Below are 22025 nucleotides of genomic sequence, written 5' to 3'. Positions count from 1 at the left end.
TCGGATTCACACAGACATCACTTCGATGAATTATTGCAATTCTCTAGAATAACTATTATGCCCTTATCAGTTCCCAAACTACCTCCATATCTAATTTAATCGAAATCGACAGTAGTTTACGCGTGAAAAGGTAACGGACAGACAAAGTTAGTTAAAGTTAGTTTTTTTTTGCATTTATAATATTACTAAGGATAATCAAGTGACATATATTTTACTAATGTGACAGCAATATTGACGATTTGGGCAAGGTCTAGTTTAGTAAAAAGAAATCCCTTTTTTTAACCCCCGATGCAAAAAGAGGGGTGTTATAAATTTGACCGCTATGTGTGTCTTTGTGTCTGTGTGGCACCGTAGCTCTTAAAAGAGTGGACCGATTTGACCGGTTTTCTTTATGTGAAAGCAGGTTTTTAAATCCCGCTTTCCTAGTACTTAGTAGTGTCCGCATAGAAAATATAGACACAACAACATAGACATAGAGAAAATACTTAAGTTTCATATGTACTACCATGAAAGGAGGAATTTTCTTAAGTTTTTCCCTATAGCCACTATGAGCCCCGGTTGAATACGGTAATCCTCGAGTCAGCAATGTATTTCTAAATGTTATTGTGCAATGCGACGTTCATTTAATACCCCTAATTCTTGGACATCGATCATTTGTAAGGCCACGAAAAAATCACAGTTTAAGATATTCAACAAAATTAATAATCTAGCTAAATAAGCGTGTTTCGGGATCTCAATCTCGTTTAAAATAAGCTCTTCAAGTCGGCCCGAGAAGTACTCCTCGCTAAAAGAGTGACCCTCAGCGACCCAAAATGTGTTTGTGGTAAATTGAAACTTTTATTCGCGTTCACTTAATACTCAAATAAAGCTTACATTATATTTAGCTTTAACTTTCCAAATAAATCTGAATGATTACGAGTACTTTGTAAAAAGAGGTTGTCACGTTGTCATGGAGGCGTCCCTGGTAACTTGTGTTGTGCATAAATAAACATACAAAACAAATTGTCTTTATCATCATCTTATAATAGACAACAAATACCACTTAGGATACTCAAGTCAAATGGCACGAGAGTGGCTACGTATTTAACGATAGTACATTTTTTTTGACTTGTAATTAGCGCCGAAATTTAATTTCACTAATTTCGTGTAAGTACTTCTTATAAGCAGGCAAATTGGCAGTCACAGGGAAAATTAATAACTCAATGGGCGCAAAGGGAAGTGCCATTCAAATATAATTATTCTTAAACGACAAATGAATTGTCAGCCGAAAATGTTTTATATAATTGCACCCATAAATATTTTATTGCAAGTAAAAATGGTTACGGTGCTAATATATTTACTGTCGTTTTATTGGTAGTATCATTGTGTAGAGAACAATAAAGCAGTGGGTTTTTTATTAAGTAAAGTATCAATGTACTTATATGACAATTTTAATTGCTCTTTGTCGATTAGGTAGCTCTACTGTTTGTTGGGAGTTTAAAATATAATAAACTAGATGAAGTTTTTCTCTGAACAAACCATGTTTTATAAAATAACTCAGTATCGTAACTCCTCAGGTCGCTATACATAGAACCTTGTTAACGCGCATCAGTTGCAGGTGCGATGCATTTGATAGAGAAGGCGTAGATATTCACAAACTATTTACTATAACATAGTAGTAGTTAATGGTACTAAATTGATATCAAAACAAAACATTACCTATCTTGAACATGAAACTACCGTGAGACTCACTCATATTAAATATAATGGATAACTCACGTCTTAAATCGAGTTTATCTCGACATGTTTCGGGCTAATCCGTAGCCCTTCGTCTTCGGAGCAACGCGACTCAGCGGCTGCTGAGTGCGCGTGTTGCAGCAGCCGCTGAGTCGCGTTGCTCCGAAGACGAAGGGCTACGGATTAGCCCGAAACATGTCGAGCTAAACTCGATTTAAGACGTGAGTTATCCGGGTCATTATATTTAATATTACCTATCTTGGTCATTAGACTTAGACGATCTAGATTTAGACGACCAGATGGCCTAGTGGTTAGAGAACCTGACTACGAAGCTTGAGGTCCCCGGTTCGATTCCCGTGTCGGGGCAGATATTTGTATGAAAAATACGAATGTTTGTTCTCGGGTCTTGGGTGTTTAATGTGTCTATTTATATAATTATATTTATCCGTTGCTTAGTACCCATAACACAAGCTTTGCTAAGCTTACTTTGGGACTAGGTCAATTAGTACCTATATATGAAATAAAAGCTTTGTATGTAACTTCATTCGGAAAATCTTTACTGTACCAGAGTAAAATTAAATTATTCCGCTTAATATTAGTCGACGAATAAATAAAATGATGGGGGAGAAAAGTCCTCGAGTGGCGACCACGAACCGGAAGACGAAGCGTTGGCAGGCCTCCCACCAGGTGGATTGACGACATCGTGAGAGTTGCGGGAAACCGGTGGATGCAAGTGGCGAGTTGTCGTTCATTGTGGCGTTCTAAGGGGGAGGCCTTTGTTCAGCAGTGGACGTGTTCCGGCTGATGATGATGATGAAATAAAATGATTGTGCGTGTGTTAATTGAAATAATTAAAATATAAAATTTTCTATGGAAATGATTTTATCGTCAACAAAACTTTAAACTATATCATAGTCATCAAATTGGAGTTCTTTTGTTATACCTACTTACGTTAAACAAGAATTTAAAAAGGTGTGTTCGGAATGCAATGTTGCCTTGAACGTGGCTTTAATTTTAAATCTGCACCGTGATTACACGATGACTTAACATTAAATCAACAAGCTTGGATTAAGATTGATGAATTGATTGTAAAAAGATAGAGTATAATTAGTTAAACCCAATTAATTAGTTAAATCAACTCTATACGCCAGATATGTTCCCGAAAGTTTCAGACGTGGGTGTTTTATTCTATTTTTTGTTGACAAGTGCCAAAACTATAATTGGTTTTGTATGCGGATGTATGAACGCGGATATAGTTAAAATATCACGTTCGTTTGCCATTTATTTTTAAAAAGAAATAGAAATATAAGAAAAGAGAAACATCAATCAAGAAAAATCATAGCTATTAGGATGTCTCATGAAAATTATCTGTCACATAGAAATCAACTTCAATCTAAACTAGATTGACGATTCAAGGTATAAAAATTACATAAATCTACTTATAGTTACCGAGTTCAAGTTAAGAGTTCATAATATTTTACGGTTAGGGCAGAAATACACCATATTCTTAAAGAATCTAGGTAATTTCACACAAAGAAACAAATCGGGAAAGCCACACTAACATATCATAGTACGGGGTAAAAGCCCGCTTTAAAAAATCGTATTGAGGGGAAGGAAGCAAGCGCGAATAAAAATACGTTTAACAGTTTTAGAAAAATAAATGAGAATATCGCGTAGCCCCGACTTCTTTATTCCAAGTAGATTCGACACAGCCTATGAAAAACCTCTTTGAAGTTTAATACGTAATCGTTTCAGTTTTATTAGAGTTATTTAAACAGATGTGATTATAAGTATTCTTATACAATTTCGTGAAGAACGTGTGAGTTCTATAGGAAATACAAAACAACTGCTCCGGTAAGAACAATAAACTGCGCAGCGTATTGGAAGGGTGGGCGGCAGGTAAAGCCGTGGCTTAGCTCGACTAACCAAAGATATTGAATTTCCATAAGATTGGAGCAATAATTCAAGAGTATAGGTTAAGAAGACGCGTAAACTCTGGTACTGCAGAAATAAGAAACTTACCTTGACCATTGTCAGGGGTGATTTTGTAGATTTATTAATTTGATCCCTTTGTAACTTCAAATAGTTTTAGTATGAGATTGAAGTACGTTTTTAGTGTAATTTTACTGAGTTAAAACTGATTATCTGGTATTCAATATTAAATTCAGAAAAGTTTGTTGAATTATCTTATTGATTCACATTATCTAACCATCAGCAAAGCTAAGTTTAACGTCCCGTTTTCCAAATAAGCTGTCACGCAAATGTCGATGCAGTAAATCACCATGATTGTTTTTCCGCGAATAAAATAATACAGTATAAATATCATTGTCACGATCACATCATTGACTTAAGTTTAACAAATCGCCCATTGAATCATAGATGGATAGGGACATTGTTTAGTCATTACATCCTGTCTTGTCTTATCTTAGACAGTAATTATTCTAAAACAAAATATCAGTGATTGTTATCACCCAACCAGCAAAAAAGTCTTGGATTGCGCACTTTATGAGAGTGGTGGGCTTATAGCGCTCTTATAATTGTTTTGGAACATGTTACTGCTCTTATATTAGCCTTAGATAAGCTAGTACAGACTCAAGAACTCTCTATCTTATAACCTAATCTCATATATGTATATAAGCTCATTTTATAATACTTGAGAATATCTGTTCTTATAGCACCATTCTCTAAGTTTATTTGATTTTATAATGGTCCTGATAAATGCTCTTGTAAGAATGTTAGACTAATATCAGCATAACATAAGAACATTATAAGCGTATACTTTTTTGATCTTGTTTAAAGCTATTATAAGATCAATAGCAATAGTTTAGTAAGATATTAGAATGATATTAGTTCATTTGATTTTATAATGGTTTTGATAAATGCTTTTGTAAGAATGTCAGCCTAATATCAGCATAACATAAAAACACCAGACGAGTTAGTGTTGAGAACAATATTGGTGAGGGTTCTGCAGGATTTGATTTCATGCAAGAAGTCGATATAGAGGACAGAGATTCAGTCTGTGACATAGATCATGTCAGTGAAAATTAATCTTCGACCGAGGACGAAACCGATTATGAAAAAGATTTTGCCTTAAAAAGTGATTTACAAAAATGGGCGTTAAACTTTAATGTACCACGTGCAAACGTAAATGGATTGCTATGTATTTTAAACAGAAGATTAAATAATGTTCTACCAAAGGATGCACGAACACTGCTTCAAACAAACAAAGAGACAGTACACATTAGTGAGTTGTCTCTAGGATAGGAATGTATTGGCATAGTAGCTTAATGAAGTCTGAATGATATTTTGGAACGTTTAACGTGCATTCCAGATATTATTCCGCTTAACATCATAAGCTCACCACGGGAAATTATAAAGAAAGCCTCAGATAGCTTGTTTATAGCCCTCGCCTTCGATCTGAGACTTTCTTTATATTATTTCCCTATGTGAACAGTTTACTAATATTTGTTTGATTTTATGGTTTTCATCTTCTTCTCAGCCATTTACATCACCAACGTTGTCACTTAAATAAAAAGTAAAAACTTTTAGTATATTTGTTTTTATAAAGTCAAGTGATCAGGTTAGGATAAAATCAGGTAAAGGTTAAACGGTTCATGTTTTATGTAGGTAAAGCAAGGAACCCTAAATTAATTCAACATGGCCGTACCATTGGTATTCAGAATGCTAATATTAGAGTAAATGATCTTACAATAGTCTAATAGTGCGCTGGAAAAGTGCAACTATAACAATGGCATCATTTTCACTACAATTATAGAAATAAAAAAATAAATGAGGATAGAAAATACTATTTTAATTGATTATTTGAGTGGGCGCATGAAATTTGAAGCGTAAAACAGGGTCTACTTTACAGTAAATAATATGTTCCAACGTAAATACTTACCGCGCAACATAAATAACCACCAATGATAACAAACACGTTATTAATATACTTGCATTCAATTTGTCACTACAATATTTTATTCTGCCACGCTGCAGTTCACTCACCGAGCATAATGCACGCGGAATGTTTCAAAATTTCATGTGGTCGTACATAAAATCAAAATAAGCTTGTTTAGGCTCACAAGATTCTAACGTTGGACCAATATAAGCCTATGCAGGCTTACAAAATACTTACGTAAAAGCGATATTAGCCTAAGGCAGCTTAAATTAGTTTTGTAAAGATTATTGTAAATGCGAACAGTATTCAATAAGACTGATATTAGGACGATGTTAAAATAAATACGCTTATAATTTGTGCCCAAATCCAGGCTTATACGATGATATAAAATCAATATTAGAGTGAAAATTTATAGTCTTGAGATGGTTGTAAGAGGGATTTTGCTGGTTGGGCAGTGATTGTGTTAATTACGACTAAATTAAAATCAGCTGCTCAAAGTTACTTACTACACTGCATTAAAAACAACTGATTTGTAACCTCCTTTGAACCAAAACAAATATCACATTTATCAATTAGGAGGTAAAGTAAGCTTTAAATGCTTCCAAGGTATCACGACAATCTTCCAGTGTACATTAATATTTAAGTAGCCATACACCTACTTGACTTTTTGAACAAAAAAGGTCGAGTAATCTACGAACCCAGGCGAATGGAAATAGAATAAGGAATAATAAATAAACAAAGTATCTTTTACCGGGGGCACAACTGTTTTACACTGAGAGTTTTTATTGCAAGAACAGCTTCAAAGATCGGGGATGGTAATCTTAATATCATAGTGAAATATGACGACATTCGCATTGCTTTAATCTTAGCGCAGCTACGATTATGATGTCTTAAGCATCGAAAATTTATGAGATGTAACTCCTACCTGATCTTCAAATAAAACGGGATTATCTAACAAGCCTTCATGCCGGTAGAAAGAAAGAGATCCCCTCACAAATTTCCAAATTGTAAAGCCAACTTAAACTCAGAAATTTCACACGATTGTTTATATCATTTATTTTAGTTTGCTGAAGCTAAAATCTTTTACTGTTTTTTCACAGAACGAAGTGACATTCAGTAACTGGTTTTTAATTTATCCGTGTGACGTGATGCGTTCGAGTATGTCGTAAAAGATGTCAAGTACTCGACTAGGAAATTACGATGGTATATTTTGAAACATCAAGGAGCTCATTTGATAGCGTTATTAATACTTATGAAGTATGTATCGATAACGTATTACAATAATTGAACTTATATTGGGTAATATGATTATTTCCTATTATTATCACACAATGCCTGTATAACATTAAACAAAATAAAGGTAACTAAAACTACATACAAACTAAAATTATAAATAAAAAAGTTGCCCAAAATCACTGCCAGGTGGTAAGGTGCCCAGAAGGCTGGCAGCATTACCACGCTGTATGGCAATGCTTAATCTTGGTGCTAAGAAAAAGCCAGCCCTCTGATCACCCGAAGCCGTAATCAATTTGGACGACAATGATTTAAAAATATTAAAAGCACTCAAACCCCAAGGACCCATGGGTAATTAGAACTTTAACCTTTAAAAGTTTTGTTTAATTGACTCTTCAATGCTCAAACCTTTGGACTTCGAAAGCTATGTAGTAATCGCTGTGTACAAGGCACAAGGACTAATTTTGTGATTCTCGCGGGACCAGGAGTTCTGGAACGACGGCAAAGCCGTGGATTTAAGCTAGTCCAGCTAAATCAACTAATATGAATAAGTTGTTGTATTTGAATGCTTACAAATACTAGGTAAATGTAAGGCCAATAACATATGTCAGCAATAAATTCCAGACCAGTTTCCGACAGACAGTGCGAAATTTTCCCCATTGATAGATATTCAAATAGGAAAATCCCAAAGCACAATCGGAGATGATATTATCTACATTTTGAAACATACCGTTGATGAAGTTCTATTCCTTATTGGAAGCCATTTCGCTAAAGCGGTTAAACAACATCGTGTTGATACTATAAATCAATTGTTTCGTTAGATAAATTCTAAAGTCTATGACTTAATGAGTAATTATACCAGACATAACACCTCCATAATCTTGATAAGGCAATAAGATTCAGGCTCATCTCAAGGACAAGGCCAGATAAGAGAGCAATTTCTTGGTTGGTGATGAAAACTAAATTCACTATCGAAATTGGGCGGCATTATGGTGATTTGGGACCATTTCGTGACCGTGCTATGTATTTTTTTAGTTTAATTCTATACCTATAGTATTTTGTGTAATAATGTCACGAACAAATGTTTTTTCTTTCTTTCTTTCAAATTTAATAACGCTTTTTTTTGGGATGCCAGAGCTCTTGTGCACCTTAATTGTAGCATAAGCTACAATTTAGGTTGTCTTAGAAAATTAAGATGGATACAAGTCCGCTGCAGTTTCATGAGTTGGTAATAGAAATAAGTTCCGTAAATAAGGTACTTATGCATAGGTTGCAATATTAGCTGTCTGGTTTACAATGTTGTTTTTTAAGTATCCATGGTCATTTTCAGCGTTGCCTGAAAACAATGCGCAGCTGAAGTCCACTTTTAATTCCGTCGTTTGACACAACAAGCCGCGTGTCTGTCACCACCGCAGTAATCTAGCCGAAAGTGTGTAACACGACTAATAGTTTGTTTTGTTTGCACTAAAAATAAATTGGCTAGCTGTCATTTAAAATTAGATAACTATCTACAGATTGCTACAGCCTGACAGGTGGTATTTGGGATGATGCGAGGGTTTTAGGTGAGGTGGTTCGAGCGGTTTTTACCTGAGGGCAGTTGGCGGGGTTGGGAGGAGGGTTCGCGCGGTTAGCGGCGCGGGCGCGGGCGCGGGCGCGGGCGCGAGCAGCGGGCCGAGGCGCGTGTGGCCACGCGTGCCAGCCGGTTACGACTGCCGCGGCCGCCGCCGCTGCCGCCGACCCGGCCCGGACGCCGCGCTTATCGGCCGCGCCACCGCTGTGCACTCACAACATACAACCACGTTACACCTGATAATACGTTAACAATTTACAAATCCATGTTAAATTTCATTTCCCCAATCGGATAACAAGTTATCACACGCGTTATCTAGAATAATTGAGTTAGCGTTGTTTAACCTTTAATTTGGCGGAGATAAAAAGCTATGACATTGTACTATCTCGTGGTGACCGGTGACCTTAAGATTGACTCATATCTGAGATAAGCTTGTAGAATGTTTTTTTTATTTCAGAATAAATTGGACTGCGACAACAACGGAGAACCGTACAGAGCTAATTAAGAGTAATAGTGTTACAGGGTGTTATTGCATTATGTTCCGTTAGTTAACTTCTTCATATAACGTTAACTCATAATAATTGATCAAGAACAAGTCGATACAAGAATCAATATAATCAGCTCAATATGACGCATTTATCATAAGTCTAAGAAGATTGATACGCAGTTCTTCAAAACATTTATTATAAGAAATATTACTTTATCTAAATTCGTATTTTATTAAACAAATTGCCTTTATGTTGAACCCACGTCAATTTCAATTCACACCGATTTTCATGTCTAGGTCAGAAATTTACATGTTTATTTGTAAATGCCAAGTGCCTTTCTCATTCCGTTTAGGAGATAGAAGCGTTTGACAGACGGACAGACGACCCTTTTAGAACCTTCGGGTGCGAAACTCCAAAAGGGAACAGGAGAAAGGAATGGTTAACCATCTCGCATGAGTGAACATCGTGGACTACGGATTGTTATTGCAGGCATTCAACACAAGTTGCTTATAATAAATAAACTACCTAGATATATTACCCCAACGAACAGAAAGTGGGAGATTTACTTGAAGATTGCGAAGCAGCTGCTGGGTTTTCATAGGCACTCTATACCTGTCGGCTTTGAAACCCTGGGTCCATGGGGTCTCAGCGCACACAGATCCTAAAAAGATTTCCATAAGCGCCTTTTTTGACACAACTAGCCTTTTGAACGCCATGGTCGGCCACAGACGACAAAAAAAAATTTCGGAAAATCGCTCCAAAGGCGCCACGTAATGCCGACATGGCACTTATGACACGATTTTCAGCTGTCGCGTTTTGCCGACCGTGGCGGTCAAAGGGCTAGAGAGCAAAGGGCCGTCAGCTATCTCTCTCAAAGAAATAGCATAGCTATTCATCGAGCACATGCTGCCAGCCTTTTGCGCGCAATGGCAAGGGGGTCGTTTCTAAATTTAATTTAGTTTTAAGGAGCATGTTTTTATATAATTTTAATTTAATTTATTATTTGTTATTTAATGCAATATTTGTAAAATTAAAGAAAGAAATGGGCATTTCAATTCTAAATCTTATCAGTAGATCTCGATGCATTAATATTAATTTCATATCAATGCTACGAGTATTTTTTGTTACCGTCAAACGTGGCCATTTTACTTTCTGTAATTGCTTACAGATGGCAATGTTGCCATTGCCATAAGATATTATTATTGCACCAAATATTACCCATAACGATAAACCATGACAAACCATTCTTCACATTCCTTTAAATGAAATTAGCTATAGTAGGTACTTTTCCACTATAAATGGTCCACAAGTAAAGTTGCTTTACGCCCGGTTTACATTATTACAGTAAAATCGTTCCAGTAGCATGACACTGCGGTGTTCGATCGATGTCTTAGTAACTTGTTAGCATCGCGATCTCACAATGTAACGCTACTACTGCGAATTTACTGGATTAATGTAAAAAAGGTCTAAAAAAAGACTATGTTTACGGTACTTTACAAAAATATGAATAGTCTACAACGGCTCAGAGGGAAGGAAGTCATTAGGCACCGAACAGGCCCTTGAGCACTAAAGTGGACGAGGAGGGGTTCATATTGGTGCAGAAGAAAAGCAAGGCTCGCAAGAAACCTTGTAAGAGTCTGTGTGGCTCTGCTGAACCGGATCCAGGCTCCGGGCTGAGGGCGGCCACACCGAATACGGCACTGTATGTGTCGCGTCTGCATCACACCGTCGCAGTCGCAGATGTGGTGGAATACGTCCGCCGGAAGAGCGGATACACGCTGAGGGTGTTCCAGCTGCAGTCGCGCCACTACGTGCACTTCAGCTCGTTTGTGGTGCGCGTGCCGCGGCTGCTGATGGGGACCATCGCGAGTGCTGCCTTCTGGCCGAAAGACGTCGTGTTCCGGCGGTACCGGGGCACCATGCCGCAGATGAATGCGACGTCGGGGACGGTGACTCAACGGGGTCACGCCGTTTTGTCACCAAATTAGTTTTAAATATTGATTATAAATATGTATGTTAGTCTGTAAGGTATTTATTGTATGGGCCAAGTTGCCCGAAATAAATGAATTTATTATTATTATTTATTAGGCAAAAACGGAAAAACAGACGAATCGAGAACCTCTCTCTCAAAGGTCAGTTAAAAATACTTAGGATTCCAATAGAAGATACGCTGGGGAAACATTAACATTTGCAAATCAAGGGCGTCATGGCTTATGTACAGTGAATAATGTTTAAAAATTACGGCAAACGGAAGTTGTTTGTGTGTTTGGGGTAGTTATTTGTGCAACAAGAGAGCAAAGTTGTTTTTTCCTGCGAGTGTTGATTTTGAATCCCGAGTAAGCGAAGGATTCTATAATTGAATCTATGAGAGATTCAAACACACGAGGTGCAAAAAAACTTTGGTCTCGTGTGACATATACAACTTTTCACCTCAGCAGCGAGAACATAATTTAAAGGTAAAAAAAAAACCTTCATTTAAAGGTTAAAATAAAAACATTTTTATATAATCTGATTATTACGAAACAAATCTAGTAATCTAGTAATCACGTTTAAAACCTTTTCTCAAAGATGATGCGTCCGTTCAGTCGCCATTACAACTTTAAAAAGTTAAAAATGCCAGGTACGAGTAATGATCAAAAGTTTCGGGTAAGTAGAGAGGTTATGAATTCGGAACGAAAAAGTGTCCATTAGGTACGATACAAATCTCATACAATACTGCAAAAACCTCGTCTTTGGGTCATTAAAATGGTTGAACAATAAATGTGTAATTTATTATAAATGTTAAAAGTTTAAATATGTTTTATTACGATTTCTATTGTTTGTAACATAAATATAAATAGATAAGTTGCAAATTCATGCAATTTGACCAATTTCAACTCTACCAGGTAGGCAGTAGACGGAATACTTTTATATAAAAAAAAGAAGAGAAGCGATTTTCGTGCAATGAGGTTGATACTTTATTAGAAGAGCGGATTTATTTAACATTTTGGAAATATTTAGTTGTCATCTAATTTATTATAAACTTTAATTAAAATGTATAATTCATTAATTATCGAAATATCTATATAAATTAAAATCAAAACTTTAAGTACCTAGCTAATTTAAAGTTTAATAGTCGGGGCCTAATGAAAGAATTTTTGAGCGTCACGATTTAAATGGGTCCCGACTGTTGAACTTTAAGTAAGCTACTTAACAAAGTTCTAGCCCACTAGACTTGTTTTCTTCTTTGTTCGCGCACTAAAACCTTTTAAAACCATACACAGTGCAGGGGTGTTCTCTGGCACAGGAGTTGTCAGTCTTGTCAGCCTTGTCGTTGACATAAGTTTTTTTATCCGCACACGTCTCGTACTCGTAATAAACCACATCGCCAAAATAAGATTTCCTCGCATCTGCATCACAAGACCCCCCCCCCGCACCACATCATAGGCCGGAGCCCTAACCAGGTGAGTGCTTCTGCACTGTTGTAAATTCCATTTGGCATAGCGCGCTCTCGGTCTTCCGCCACCCATTAAAATTGGCTATTTACACGCCATACCATTCTTTTTAGTATTTTTTAAGGCAATCGGGTTTTTTGATTTTTTAATTTTATTGTTTTATTTCACACTTTTCTGTGAAAATGGTATATTAAAACGAATATAACCTGTATATTTAGAATGGACTAATTATTAGCTTCCATTGATACCCCACTCCCAAAAATTACCACGAAATTTACCACGAGCTATGCGGTGAAGGAAAACATCGTGAGGAAACCTGCACAAACCTGCGAAGCAATTCAATGGTGCGTGTGAAGTTCCCATTCCGCACTGGGTCTGCGTGGGAACTATAGCCCAAGCCCTCTTGTTCTGAGAGGAGGCCTGTGCCCAGCAGTGGGACGTATATAGGCTGGGATGATGATGATGATGATACCCTACTCGATAGGTTTGAATAAAAAACATTTTTTGAAAACTTACAATTTGGCGCCAAAAATCCGCCATTTTCATTTTTCAAGAATTTCGAGTAGTGTCACTCGCGTCATTAAGTGAATCCAATCAAAATCGGTTCAGCCTTTGAGTAGTTACGAGAGGACATAGGAATAATAGACGTACCTACATACATACGCGTCAAACACATAAACCTGCTTCTTCGCAGTCGGGTAAAAATGGATTGCTGAAATGTATGTACGCGCATAACTCCCGAACGACGACACCGAATTAGATAATTAATTTTTTGTTGTGATCGTTATTGTCAGGACAAGGTTTGTGCGTAATAAAATAAAATATAAGACTGTAATGGGGGCGAAGCCACGGGAAACAGCTAGTTTTTAATGTTATAAACTAAATTTAAGATTGTAATCAAAACCGTTTTTTTATTAGATTGCTGTTATGTACATACTTCTTGCCACTAACCTCAGCACTTAAAAAATAATAATTAAAAAGTTAATTTGTCTCACATAGTAAGTGAGTGACAGTTTTTCTATATGTATAATATGTTAACCACGACGACAAAGTTTTCGCGTATGTAATGCTGTAGTTTTCTATATTTTGTAGATAATTCGAAAGAGATGTTGATGTTTAAAAAATTATTCAATATTTCATACACGTAAAGAATTTACTGGGGGCATCATGAGAATACTCAATTACTGAAGCACTGACGTGCTTTTTGACAAAATTAAAGCCTACACAAGCAATATAAAGATTAAGAAAGGGTTCTTAAGTCACTTTAAGCCTTGTAATAAACGTAAGTAATTAAATTTTATAAGGAATATCCTCAAAGAAAAAGAAAATGATGTTACACAACTAGAACCACGTCAAGAAATATAATTGTACAATTTTCTAACTATTTTTTTAAAATATACGGATTTGTACTATACTATAAACTTTTTTTAACATTTCTGAATCAATTCCTAAAATGATTTTACTGATAGAAGTTACATTATTCCTGATTAAAATAAGCTACTTTTATCTTTAAAAATCAAAATTGCCACAGAAGACAAAGTTGCGAGCAACAGCTAGTTGCATTCACAACAAAGACATGTGTAAAAAGTCCCAGATTAGGGCCGGGATGACAACATAAACCCAATAACCCAAGAAGAGAGTTGATAGGCTTAATAACTCGAGTCCCACCGGGTTGCCTTAATTTTTTACGTGACGATAGTGATGACAAGTGTGGCATAGGTTGTGTATACTAAATGCGAGGTATTGTATCCGAAGACATACCTAACTGACACCTCTCTCGTTCTCTGGGTTGCCTAGCAAAATAATCACTTTACGCTACTGGAAAGCATGTATCCAAGACGTATTATTCTTTTGTAAGCTGGCAGAATAATGGTAAAACGTAATCACATTTTTCCTGTAAAACCTTACATCGTCTCTCGTTTTATTGTAACAATAACTGCTGTATTTTGATGAAAACGAAAATAATGCTGCGGTAAAATTAAAATTTGCGGCGTTTTTAGCAAAGCGCCATTTTATACGCAAACACGATTGTTTTGTTTGAAGAAAGGGTCGTTGGTACGCCATGGTATAACTTTGTGAGGTATCATCTAATTTCGGAAGGTTATTGTGTACTTTTGTGAGACAAAGGTCAATGGTTATATGACATTCAAGTGTAAGGTTAGAAAACTACAAGAAATATAACAAGAGACGATTTCCTACATCTGTATTTCTCAACAAATATGAACTGCTGGCTTACTAGACTTGGTGGGATGACTAACATTTGTTTCCTTAATTTTGGCAATTTAAACACACAAAGTTTTAAAAACAATAAATAAATAAAAACCCGACTGCCTTAAAAAATACAAAAAAAAGAAAAATTAGTCTAGTGGGCTAGAACTCTGTTAAGTTTAAAGTTCAACAGTCGGGACCCATTGGATAGAATTTCTGAGTTGGTCACGATTTGAATGGGTCCCGACTGTTGAACTTTAAGTTAGCTACTTAACAGAGTTCTAGCCCACTAGTCTTGTTTTCTTTTTTAGTATTTGTTTAAGGCAGTCGGGTTTTTTTTATTTATTGTTTTATTTCACTCTTTTTTGATATTCCTGTGAAAATGGTTGATTAAAACTATTATAACCCATAATATATTTAGAATGGCCTAATAATTAGCTTTAATTTGATACCCCACTTGATAGGTTTGATTTTTTTTTGATCTCACATTTTGGCGCCAAAATCCGCCATTTCGATTTTTCAAGAATTTTATGTGCCCAGTGTCACTCGCGTCATCAAGTCGCATCCGATGACGTATCATTTATCAAAATTGGTTAAGCCGTTGAGTAGTTACGAGAGGACATAGGATTATACATGCATACAGGGTCAACCACATAAGTCTCCTTCTTCGCAGTCGGGTAATTAAACAGAAAAATACCCAGTTTTGCGGGTAGTGTAAGTTTAACTCAGGGTAATAAATTTACTTATTATTTTTTACTGCAAGACAAGACAACCTTAGAGTTGAAAATCAAGTCAGTCACGAAAAATGTGAAATGAAATCTAATTTATTGAATCAGGTGTCCATATCAATGAAGTAAAAGAATTTCCTTGCTCACCCGCGACCTTACGATAGCTAAGCTTATGCAAAATATGCGTGTTCATGCAGTTCCTCCACCTCTTCTCTTCTTGCGGGTGAGCATGGAAATTCTTTTAGTTCATTGAAATTAAATCATTAAAAAAATTGAAGAAAATGGACCTCATTTTTTCCATCAAGCAGTTAGTTGTTATTGGATTACTCTATTATTTATGAGCAGATTTTTCAATCCATGAAAAAGCTTTTATTCATAGATTAATGAAGGTACATCTGCAAAATAAGTGCTTACATAAGTATTAAAAATCCGGCTCTAAAATAATGAATTTATTCAATTTCAACAAAGCGACTCTTTCCGTGAAACCGGCTCTTAACTTTTAATTTGCGACAATAGCATTGCAAGGATATCTCTCGAATGTTTTTCGGCTCACTTCGCATAACGCTCTCTGGATTATTGGCACTTTTCGGCATTTGATAACCCGCTGTTTATTCGGTTGGATTCATTCAGACATTCAGGAATTTGTCGACGACATGTTTACAATTTTATGGGCACTGCGTTTTTTTGATTAGAATTTTCTTCGTCGTTTTCATTCGATGTGTGGCGTGCTTTATGAAGACCGCCTGTACAGATATTTACGCTGTTAATAACTATTTTCGTTCCTTATATCAGTAGTAGGTATTGGCGCTTGTACAGTCGAGTTCATAAACTTGTGAGCAATAATTTTATCAAAAATATCTGAACACGACTCTATTCTTAACGGCGTAGAAGCGTCAGATATTGATTAAATTTTTGCTCACAAGTTTATGAACTCGACTGTACCTATGGATTAAATACCAAATATTTTCGAAACAAATTAATTGAGATTGTGTGGTTACTTAAATTATCGAAAGAGATTGTTAATTATTGTTGGGTCATCGTCATCAGTCATCACTAACACAAAATCAAAAAAAAAATTGAATACAACATTATTTGCTGACTGTACTTGTATTATCGTCCAGACTACATAATATATAACAAATTTCAAGTCAATTTGACCACTAGAAGTTGGTAAAACCAAACATATAAGATTGGATTACCGAGAGACATGGAAAAAATGGGAAAGGTGAAACTCAATAAAAGCTTGTAAAAAAAGAGTATGCAAGTACAATACAATGACTCTTTATTACATATACAATACAAATAGTAAGCGATACAGAAAACAGGTAGGTACACAGAAAAGGATGGAGTGTGGGTTTTTAGAGATCAGAGTGTACATTTTGAAATTGAAAAAATAACAATAAAGTTTTTTATTTTTCGAGAAGATACCACGGAAAATCTTTACATACTTACAGATAATGTACTTATTTCCGTAAAAAATACAGGGCGTTAATAATTTTGTGCTTTAAGTGCGAGCGTCATCAACCTGTCCGTCTTAGAGTGTATTTGCAATGTTAAAACGGTGAAGTGCTTGAGCGAAAAAAATTGTTTCATTTGCGAAAATTTGTAATAATACGAACATCGTAACATTTCAATGGATTATGGTACCATCAGCCAAATAAGTCATCTATCAATTTTTAAACAAGTTCCTATCAAATGAATATGTCGCTAAAGTCAAACTTTCAAGTTGACATACACGTCTATTGGCATTATTGTTTTATGACATGCAAACGATTATCAACTTTAGGGTGGTAGACCACATATTTGGCTGACGGTACAATGAAAAACGAACAAGGAATTTGTTTCGCAAGAAAACACGAGAAGACCACAAAGTTATTATCAGAATTATGATCAATTATAAACTATTAATTGGAAAGTTCTAAAGTTTTTGCGTGTAAATGGCATGCTCGCTGTCAGGCGCGTCAGCGGGCTACTGCGAAAATCGAAGTTCGTATCGAAACGTCCCTCTCACTTTCGTATTAAATAATATTAGCGTCAGTGGGACGGCAAGATACGAAGTTCGAATTTCGCTCTTCGTTAGTATAGAGCCAGAACTTTGTCAATCCCGTGGCGCAATCGTAGCAGTAATGACTACGGATATCGAAATACGCAGCGAGCCGACTTCTACGCGTTATCCCAACATACCGTGACTGTTGTTTCTGACACGAAGTATTTACTAGATCACCCGGCAAAGGCATATAGCATTTGATTTTCGAAGCTGAAGCAAAATGATATCAAAGGACTAGCTATCCTCTACGAAATGGTAAAGACATCAGTTGTATATTTTTATCTTAGATTTACATAATCAAGTCAGTGGGAAAATGTGTGTTTAAATAAGGTCAGAACCACTGTGAAAAAAGTTGCAAAGTTGTATTTCATGTTAATAAAGCAGCAAGCGACTTTTGCATAACCTTAAGTTTTCTCGGAAATGCACCGATTTAAAAACTACTTAAATAGTATGAATTATTCACAGGATTCGGCTTAAACTTTCAGAAACTCTGATTAACTAAGTCAAAGTTTATAGTAATTTCCTTTTTATTTAGTTAAGGACAATTATTAATAGCTCTGAACACTGGAAGTACTTATGTACAGTCGACTGACTAAGTGTTTTATTATTTTGCATTACAGTAATTGTAATGTTTCGTGGTTAACACGTGCGTATTTTCGAAATGGTAGAAAGTATTAGTCGCCCCTGTCAGTGTGGTGAAATAGGGCCACAGATTTGGCGTCTCGGCCGCACAATAAAAAGAAAAAAAAAACATTTTTTTTTTGTTCTGTGATTGTGATTTTTTATGACGTTAATCAAATATATTTTCTTTCTTAAAAAACGGTCGCTCTCCCTAGAGTAGTAAAGGAATTTTCTGGTCTAATATGCCTTTGTTATAACAGGGTTATAACCCTTTAAGAGATGGTGGAATAATCTGAGTATTGGATTACTTATCATTTGTTGCCCTATTGTCTGACTGCTAAAAAAAATAACTTAGTTATCTACATCTAATAAACCTTGAATTAACAGGGTAACCCAGGCTGACGCAGGTGTATCTGAATGAATTAATTAATTGACTTGGTAATAAATTGACTTTTTCATGTTGGGAAATAAGGCGCGATTGGGTGGGTAATAATATTATGTATCCTTGGTAAATAATCCAGTTAGATTATTAAAATATATTGGAGACGTATTTTTTCCGACAAAAAAAACTTATTAACAAAAAATTGGAACCGACTTCAAAAATTTAAAATAATTTTCTACTAGTTTGAAGTCGGTGCCTCAGCACGAGCCAGTAGAAGTGGAACTATAGTCATCTACCTGGCCTACATACTATATAATATTGGGCTTCAATCATTCCTGCTAGCTCGTGCTGAGGCATACCGACTTCAAACTAGTAGTAAATTATTTTCAAGGTTTTTGAAGTCAGTTCCATTTTTAGGGTTCCGTACCTAAAAAGGAAAAAACGGAAACCTTATAGGATCACTTTTTTTGTCCATCTGTCTGTTTGTCTGCCTGTCTGTCAAGACCCTTTTTCTCAGGAACGCGTGGAGGTATCAAGCTGAAATATATATCAAATACTGAGGTCTACTGTTCCTTGGAGCTGTGAAAAAATCAAACTTCTAAGCAAACGCAATCAAAAGATGCAGCCGTTTATGCTGCAAATTTCTGCAAATTTTCGAAACTCGCAAGGGAATCAAAACCTACACCTACAGGGTACCTACCTATTTCCCGTGAACTCAGAATCTTGAAATTTGGTTCATACCAAAATTCAAGATTGATTATTGAGATTGGTAGCTATTATAACACAACCAACTAAAAAAGTCTGAAAATCTTGATTTTTTATGTCTGTCTGTAAATATCTATGACCAATATAATCTGACCCCACACTGCGTACATTTTGCTTGAGAGTTGGGCAATGCATACACTGGATGTATTAAATCACTCGGAAAAAGAGAGAAATATCTTCAAGACACGATTCCCGTTTACTTACATACCTATTAATGTGTACGGAACACCGAGGTGCGCGAGTCCGACTCGCACTTGCCCGGTTTTTGTTAAATAGTTTAATTTTTTAAATGGGGTAGTGATTGTAGCCAACGTGCATCTCACAACGATTCCATTAAGCTCACAGTATAGTTATATTATTTTATAACAATTATAACAGAGTACTGGTACCTACGGTCTTCTTCATCAGGCCCAGTTCACCAAATGATACTTTTTGAACGTAAATACTTGACTTGGTGTTAAAAATGCCAAAATCGCTATAGGTGTGCTTTAAAATGTAGCGGGTTCCCCTCGATTTCTCTAAGATCCCATCATCAGATCCTGACTTGGTGTCAATGGGACCACCTCGAAAGTATGTCCTTTAGAACAATAAAGAATTTTGAAATTCGGCCCACAATTGGCGGAGTTATCGCGTTACAAACATTTAAAAAAAACGTACAGACGAATTGAGAGCCTCCTTTTTTGAAGTCAGTTGAAAAATTACAAATATAAAGCGCGTCAAAGTCTCGGAGGGGGGCTTGTGTATATGTTTAAGTAAACGCACCAAGACGTGGCGTCCCACGAATCTTTGATGGGCTATATAATAGGGTTGCCATATAATAACCTCTGAGAACCAATACGGGACAATTTGTCTTTCGATGCCCAAAACTCGTAAATAACATATGCAACGCCGATAGATAGATATCACTTTCCAACTATACCATAAGTAGTGAGAGTCAAACAGTTTGTTTCCTAACAGATAGGTACCGTCTGATCTCAACCATAGTGTTGCTATCAAAAGTATAAAATAAAATTAAAAACAGAGAGTTTAAATTATGAAATGATCATTTTTATTAGAAGTTTAGTTCCCAATTAAAAATCTTTACTATGACAATCCGGTATATACGGAATGGATGGCAACCCTAGCTATATCGGCATTATTTGTTTAATCGACAAAAGAAAAATACGTGTACGTACAATATTTTTTATAGTCTCACTGATGGATTACTTACATTTATTTTAGTAATACGCACCCACACGGAATAACTTGCGTCTTCGACGGAATAATACTAACCCCCCCACCTTTTTTTAAAGTATACATATACAATACAAGTATGGTTTTCATTTCAGCAATCTTGCGAGGAAACATATTGGAAAAAAACCCCGCGGGCTGAAATCATACAACAATTACGATCATGAAAGGGCAGTAACGAGGAAATAATCAAAACGAAGCCGGGAAGGTTATAATATGTACGTATGGTAGGTTACAGTAACAAGCATGTTATTTCTGCGAGCATCTGAAAGATGTATTTTTATTTAAAGTTTTTATTTTCTCTTTACCTGTAAGAATACGTATCCCACTAATATTATAAATATGAAAGTTTGTAGGTATGTTTGTTTGTTTGTTTGTTACCTTTTCACGTCTAAACCGCTGAACCGATTTAGACGAAATTCGGTATACAGATAGCTGAGTAACGGGGACGGGCATAGGATAGTTTTATCCCGGAAAATTATAATGGTTCCCGCGGGATAGCGTTAAAGGAATTATATGCGGACGGAGTCCCGTCCAACAGCTGGTGATCTAATATACAACTTATAACCTTTACATCAGGAAGTGACAGGATATTTCAGTATTAAATATACAATAAACGGCAGCCAAGTCGAAGAGCATCTGGAAAAACTAACCAAATTTACCAAAAAAAAACATAGTGACGTCCATCACACAGTATCATTAAAAATTTCATAACCTTAAATATGTAAGAAAAAGAAGAGGAAGGGCTACAGTTTAGCCCAAAACATGTCAGGCTAAACTCGATTTAAGACGTGAGTTATCCGGGTCAATATATTTAATATGACTGAGTCTCACAGTAGTTTCATGTTCAAAACCTTAAATATGTTAAAAAGGAACGTAGATATAGGTACCTAAGTACAATGCAAATCCTAAAATACCTGGGACCGGCTGGGAAAGCGGAGTCTGTTCTAAGATGTAAATTGATGATGTACTTTACTGTGTTGGTATAAGGAATCTCAAAGCTTGGAGCTTTTACCTTCTACAACACTTTACTTGGAATAACCTTTTTCAATCTCTGTCATCGCTACAATCTTAAGTAATTCTACGTCTATATCTTAAGTCACGTCCTTTTAGCGATTGTTAACTAGTAAAAGATAAAATTACAATACCGTTCAAGAAATCGAAGAACCAAGAACAAAATGATAAGAATAATGATAATAATTGTCAGATTCCGTTTTCTCGTCGAGCAATCTTTGTGACGTCGGAGCCACAGAACAAGATTGAACCGTCTGTAAGCAATCTTGAGGGTAAAAATAGCAAATCTCGGGTCAGTAGCACTGCAATATGGATGATATATTGACCTTTGCCATTGCAAGGAGCGCGAACTCTATTTGCTGAGTCTGACTCTAACTTTATCACAAAAATACATGGACACTAAATCCAGAACAGACAAGTGCAAAAATATGTACATATCTATTCGAACCACGCAAAAACATGTTACCACTTATGACGTCGGAGACTGTGATACATATTTTTGAAACATTGAACAAGTTCATATTTTGATACTTAAATGTACAAATGACGTATTAAGGTTTAAATAGTTTAGCCATGCGTTGCCACCTTTCTGATTCACACGTAACTAGGAATATTATAGTAGGTATAAAGTTACATTATTATCACGCAACGCAAAAAAAGCCCGGTGTGAGTCCGAGGGGGGGTTCGTGTA

General features: G+C 36.0%; 1 protein-coding gene across 9 annotated transcripts in view; it reads right to left on the bottom strand.

The window, feature by feature from the left end:
* The window catches only part of dnc (phosphodiesterase dunce), a 551064-nt gene that overhangs the window by 280693 nt on the left and 248346 nt on the right, over window positions 1–22025 (bottom strand). The window contains exon 1 of one of the 9 annotated variants that reach the window (XM_074095089.1): window positions 8435–8551. The exons of 7 other annotated variants lie outside the window; for them this stretch is intronic. The gene's annotated coding sequence lies outside the window, so the exon portion shown is untranslated. Of the gene's footprint in view, window positions 1–8434; window positions 8552–22025 lie in introns of those variants that run through there. One more of the 9 variants, XM_074095103.1, reaches the window with a different exon arrangement.

The sequence above is a fragment of the Choristoneura fumiferana genome, chromosome 12, assembly GCF_025370935.1.
Source record: "Choristoneura fumiferana chromosome 12, NRCan_CFum_1, whole genome shotgun sequence".
Classification (NCBI taxonomy): domain Eukaryota; kingdom Metazoa; phylum Arthropoda; class Insecta; order Lepidoptera; family Tortricidae; genus Choristoneura; species Choristoneura fumiferana.
This window is presented reverse-complemented; position numbering and strand designations above follow the sequence as displayed.